Source organism: Hyperolius riggenbachi, chromosome 7 (assembly GCF_040937935.1).
Source record: "Hyperolius riggenbachi isolate aHypRig1 chromosome 7, aHypRig1.pri, whole genome shotgun sequence".
In the NCBI taxonomy this organism is placed as follows: domain Eukaryota; kingdom Metazoa; phylum Chordata; class Amphibia; order Anura; family Hyperoliidae; genus Hyperolius; species Hyperolius riggenbachi.
Window position 1 is genome coordinate 94200992 of NC_090652.1, and position 6423 is coordinate 94207414.

The 6423-nt window shown below is 45.7% G+C and overlaps 1 long non-coding RNA gene across 1 annotated transcript; it reads right to left on the reverse strand.

The window, feature by feature from the left end:
* Positions 1-3416: 3416 nt before the first annotated feature.
* On the reverse strand, positions 3417-4912 carry LOC137525592 (uncharacterized). Its single transcript, XR_011022946.1, has 2 exons — positions 4843-4912; positions 3417-3634 (listed from the first exon to the last, which is right to left on the reverse strand). It is a non-coding gene; the product is annotated as an uncharacterized lncRNA (long non-coding RNA).
* Between the last annotated feature and the right edge of the window lie 1511 nt (positions 4913-6423).

A 6423-nucleotide genomic window follows, 5' to 3' on the forward strand; every position in this document is an offset into this window, starting at 1 on the left:
GTTCTCCTCGTCCCCCCAGCCACGAACAATACCACGGGAAAGTTGAGCAGCCCAAGCGCCCTGCGACACCTGCTGCGGTTGTTCTTCCGCCTCATCCTCCTCCTCCAAAACAACACCTTCCTCATCATCTGACTCCTCTTCCCCAAACAACTCTTCCTCCTCCTCCTCCCCCCTCTGTGCTGCTGCAGGTGTTGAGGAAACATCTGGTTCTGCTGAGAATTGATCTTACAACTCTTCCTCCCATTCCTGTTCCTGTTCACACTCCTCCACAGCTTGATCCACCACTCTACGCACGGCACGCTCCAGGAAGAAGGCATATGGGATCAAGTCGCTGATGGCACCTTCACTGCAACTCACCAGGTTTGTCAACTCCTCAAACGGCTGCATGAGCCTGCAGGCATTTCGCATGAGTGTCCAGTACTTCGGCCAGAACATCCCCATCTCCCCAGAGCAGTTTCTTTGACTGTAGTTGTAGAGATACTGTTTGACTGCTTTTTCCTGTTGTAGCAGACGGTTGAACATCAGGAGCGTTGAATTCCAGCGAGTCGGGCTATCGCAAATCAAGCGTCTCACCGCCAAGTTGTTTCTCCGCTGAATATCGGCAAAGTGTGTCATGGCCGTGTAAGACCGCCTTAAATGCCCACACACCTTCCTAGACTGCTTCAGGACGTCCTGTAAGCCTGAGTACTTAGACACAAATTTCTGAATTATTAGATTCAGCACATGTGCCATGCAGGGTACATGTGTCAACTTTCCCAAATTCAAAGCCAAAATGAGATTGCTGCTGCTGTCACACACCACAATGCTGATCTCCAGTTGATGCGGGGTCAGCCACTGATCCACCTGTTTGTTCAGAGCAGCCAGGAGAGCTGCTCCAGGGTGACTCTCCGCTTTGAGGCAAGACATGTCTAAGATGGTGTGACACCGTCGTACCTGGCATGCAGCATAGGCCCTGGGGAGCTGGGGCTGTGTAGCTGGAGAGGAGATTGCAGCACCAGTAGAGTTGAACTACCACTCAGCCAAGGAGGATGTTGATGGGACTTGCCTTCTTCTGAGCACTGTACTTTGTTCTAGGGCCGCACGAAATCACATCAGCACGACCTCGAACAGACCTGCCGGGTGGCCTGCCTCTGCCTGTTGTTTTGTCCATATCGGGGGGGAAGAAGTGAAAGGTATGTACTGACTTGATTAATACAATGTTCAGTCGCACAGGTGCAGTGAAAGGTATGCAGTGACTGGTATTACAATACAATGTGCAGCTGTCACACAGGTGCAGTTAACAGGTATGCACGGACTGGTATATTAAACAGTATGCGATCACACAGGTACTGTGAACAATTATGCAATGGCTAATATTACAAATGTGCAGCTGTCACACACACAGGTACCGTGAACAGGTATGCAGTGACTGTTATATAATATAACACTGAGTGCGGTCACGTAGGTGCACTGAACAGATATGCAGTGACTGGTATCAATACAATGTGCAGCTGTCACACACACACAGGTACCGTGAACAGGCGCAGCGACTGACTGGTATATAACACTGCGTATGCTCACGTAGGTATGTGCACTGAATAGGTAGGTATGCAGTGATTGGTATTACATATGTGCAGCTGTCACACACACAGGTACCGTGAACAGGTGCAGCGAGTGACTGGTATAAAATATAACACTGCTTGCGGTCACATAGGTAGGTGCACTACTGAAAAGGTATGCAGGGATTGGTATCACAAATGTGCAGCTGTCGCAGACACAGGTACCGTGAACAGGTGCAGCAAGTGAGTGGTATATAACACTGCGTGCGCTCACATAGGTGGGTAGGTGCACTGAACAGGTAGGTATGCAGTGATTGGTATTACAAATGTGCAGCTGTCACACACACAGGTACTGTGAACAGGTGCAGCGAGTGACTGGTATATAATATAACACTGCTTGCGGTCACGTAGGTAGGTGCACTACTGAACAGGTACGCAGGGATTGGTATAACATATGTGCAGCTGTCACACACACAGGTACTGTGAACAGGTGCAGCGAGTGACTGGTATATTATATAACACTGCTTGCGGTCACTTAGGTAGGTGCACTACTGAACAGTTATGCAGGGATTGGTATTACAAATGTGCAGCTGTCACACACACAGGTAGTCACTGAATGTGCTGGGCCTGGCAGTGGCACAGTAGGAATTACCAAGGGGCCAAGGTCCAGCAGCTGCGACTGACTGACAGGGCTGTATAAGCAACACAAGTGTCCGTGGGACACACACACACACACACACAAAAAATAGATCACAAGAACAACATTAGCTCTCAAAAGAGCTGTTGAGGAGTGCTTTTTAGCAATAAGTATCAGCAAAGAGCAAGCTAACAAGCCTAACACAAGAGCCTAACTAAGCTTTCCCTATGTCAGCAGGTTTTCTCCCTTCTCTAATTACGGCAGTTACACGAGTGAGTGAAATGGCTGATGCTGCCTGCGCTTTATAAGGGGGGCAGGGAGGGGCTCCAGGAGGGAGTGTAGCCTGATTGGCTACCCTGTGTCTGCTGACTGTGATGTAGCGCAGTGGTTCCCAACCTTTTCCGGCCCGGGGAACCGTTGCGCGACCTAGTGGACAGTGCCGTGCGCAGCAGGCTATGGGGGGGGGGGGGGGGGACTAGTGCCCCAGTATAGCTAGTATAGTGCCCCAGTATAGCCAGAATAGTGCCCCAGTATAGCCAGTATAGTGCCCCAGGATAGCCAGTATAGTGCCCCGGTATAGCCAGTATGGGTAGGTGGTGCCCCCCGCCCGTCCCCGCCGCTATTATTACCTTAACAGCGGCCGCCCTTCCCTCTCCGGCGCGTGTATTTATTCAAGCAGCGTATCTCCCGGCTGCTCTGTGTGATGCGGCAGGAAGCAGAGCAGCGGCTTCCTGTAACGGCGATATGTATCGCCGTTACTATGGTAACCGAGCCCTGCTTCCTGCGCATCACACAGAGCAGCCGGGAGATACGCTGCTTGAATAAATACACGCGCCGGAGAGGGGAGAGCGGCCGCTGCTAAGGTAATAAAAGCGGCGGCAGCGGGGATGGGCGGGAGGAAGAGGACAGGTTGGGGATCCCCGCACGGCACACCAGGCAACATCCCGCGGCACACTAGTGTGCCGCGGAACACCGGTTAGGAAACACTGATGTAGAGGGTCAAAGTTGACCCTAATAATGTAGTATAGGGGGCGGGTCGAACACGCATATAGTTTGCGGTTCACCGTGAACGCAAACCACCGAAGTTCGCGCAAATAAGTTTGTGTGCGAACCGTTCGGGCCATCTCTAATTATTAGGCATGGTTCATTTTCCCCTTGGCTCTGACTGCTGTCCGCCATGACTTGTCCTATCATTAGAGAGTTTTATTCTGTACCTTACTACAAATCACATTGCACTCCTCCCCATGGCTGTAATCCTTTACTTTGCGGCCATCACGTTTCCTTTATTTCCTTGGAGTCTTATATTCCTCATTATTGGACAGGTCTTCTGCTGAAGTTTCCTCATGCCTGCGATCGGGAATACATTCATCAGACTCCATTTCACTAGAAAAAGAGTCAGACATGTGTGTCACCAGTCCAGCAGTATCCATGTGGATTGTTTCCATAGCAATTCTTTGTCCTGTATGGAAAGCAAAAAACACAACATTTGTTTAGAAGAAATTAAAATTCCTTCAACCCACAACTGAAATGTTAGATTGAGGTGGAGATTTAGGAGAACCTGCCAGTAACAGGTTACAGCAATCAACTTCATTTTGCACAGGAAGCATGTACTGAACTGTTTAAGTGATAGAAATGTGAAGGGTGTCATTGCTTTCTTCTCCTTAAAGTGTACCTGTAGTGAAAAAGTGCCCCAGATGGGTACTTACCTAAGTAGGGGGTAGCAAAGAGAAATAAAAGATAACATATTCAAACAAACTGCATGCTTTCTTCTTAAAGTTCAGTTAGCATTTGAACTGAGCATTTAACGATTCTTATATTTGCCAAAATGCATCTTCATACAGAAAGAGTTTATCAAATTACTATATTATATGTAACATTATGTGGACCTTTTGACTTCAGTAGTGTCTGAGCCACACACCTGGAATCACCATGCAGTCAGATCCCTAATTCTTTGTGTTTAATTGGCATCTGATTCGGCTGTAGGGAGAAACTCCAGCTGTGCTCTAGAAGCTAAAAATTACGCCTCCTTTCCCCTAGAGGTACACCTCTTCCTGCCCATTAGGCTTTTGGGGCACAGGCAAACTTCCGCCCTGAAGTTAAAGTGTACCTGTAGTTAAACAAAAGTGTCCCAAATGGTTGCCCACCTCAACAGAGGGAAGCCTATGGACAATCCCTCTGCCCCTCCCCTGAAAAACTATTGACAAGCTGTTGTTAATGAGTTGCGCAGTAGCAGTAGCACAGACCTGATCGGCCTCTGTTTTTTTCCATCGAAGCATGAGGGGATCCATGTTACTATGTAGGCACGAGGTGTCGCAAACGATTCTTGAGGGAACACAGTAGATTCGTGAAGAAACACAATCAGTTTTCTGATTGTGTTTCATGATTCCAATTCAAATTGCCTGTCTAGGAACTGCACAGGCAATTCTCTGGGGTCCAGCAGATAACAGATTCTATTCATGTTCTTACAGCTGTTACCCTGGGAGGCCAGTGTTTGTTTTTAAATGACCTCTGTCGCGAAAATCTAAAAATTAAAAATACATGTAAACACATACAAATAAGAAAATCTAAAAATTAAAAATACATGTAAACACATACAAATAAGAAATACGTTTCTTCCAGAGTAAAATGAGCCATAAATTACTTTTCTCCTATGTTGCTGTCACTTACAGTAGGTAGTAGAAATCTGACATTACAGACAGATTTTGGATTAGCTCGTCTTCTCAGGGTTTTCGTTATTTTTAAAAGCACTTAGTGAATGGCAGTTGCTCCGTCCAACTGCCAAAGAAGTGTACGGTGAGCAGGAAGGCTGGCCAGCTTCATTGAATAAATCTTTTTCAGGGAATGTTTTTATAAAGAATAAAGGCCATGCTAAGAATACCCCGTGAAGAGATGGACTAACCAAAAACCTGTGACAGCAACATAGGAGAAAAGTAAGGTATGGCTCATTTTACTCTGGAAGAAATGTACTTCTTAATTGTATGTGTATTAAATTTTAATATTTTCACAACAGTTCCGCTTTAATTAATGGGAACAAAAGGATCTTTCCTTTAGCAGTTAGGCATGAAACTCTGCTAGCAACCAGTACCAGTGGCTCCCTTTCATGGCAAAGGACATCTGAGCAGCTTTAACCCAGCAAAGGAGCAGGCTTGCTGGAGCAGCTCTAATCATATTTAAAATGAATGAATTGTATTATTTTTGCCCTTTTAAGAGATACTATACTCATGATAGGTATGAAATTTATATCATTCTGTTGGTCAGGATCCGCTGAGTATCCTCCTATTAAAAATATGCCGCTGGGATAAGCAACAACCGGGTAATTAAGCTTCTCAGTAACCGAATATTATACAATATTCGTGTCTAGTGTCAATGAGATTGATATTTTTTGAGGATTGTGGATTTGATATTATTATTTGTGTGTGATGAACATCTTCTGAAATATGAAAATGTCATATCTTTGGACTTGAGCTTCCCGCCGAAAAAAATAAAAGCACACCTGAACTCCAGCCCAGGGACTGGCTCTGCAATCTGCCCTAAAAGCTGAATCCTACATAAAGTACAGCTGAAATTTAACCTAAGTTCTCCATTTCTTACCATCATAAGGATTGCAAGCAACCAGCACGAGAACCGTGGCTGGCTGCCATCTTGTCTGAACTCTTATTCTGGAACAAATAACCTTCCTTTTTTTGCTTGGAGTTTCCACAAAGGACATATTTCTTCCAAACTTTAGGTATCCATTTTCGTTTGTTTTTCCTTTTATTTTACACTGGTTATTATTGTCTCTTTAATTGTTACTTTTAATAATTTTCTGTATATACAGTATTAATTATTTATATTGCATTTACAATAAACGGCTTCAAGCCAGTTTCACAGCTGCAAACCTGGTTTCAGCCAAACAGAAAGAATCCTAGCCTTCCTGAAGATTTGCTACGCTGAAGTACTGTATTGTTTAGCCAGAGCAGAGTGTTTTAACAATTTTCATTCACAGGTTGAGTAAATCAGAGTAGGTCCTCTGTCCTTTACAGAGGTGGTGGCAGCCCTGTTTCTGAAATAGTGTGTAGTAAAGAGATTTTTGTCGCTCACACACTTCTTTCTAGCCTGTTTGTTGACCAATTCCAGCGGTTTCAGCGCACTGATTGTATCCATGAGATTGGACAGTCTGTGTTTTGAAATAGATTGGAGGCGCAGCATGGCTGCAGCTCGACACAGCGCTGGAACGGCGAGGTGGAGGGAGATGGTAGAAGCCTCTGA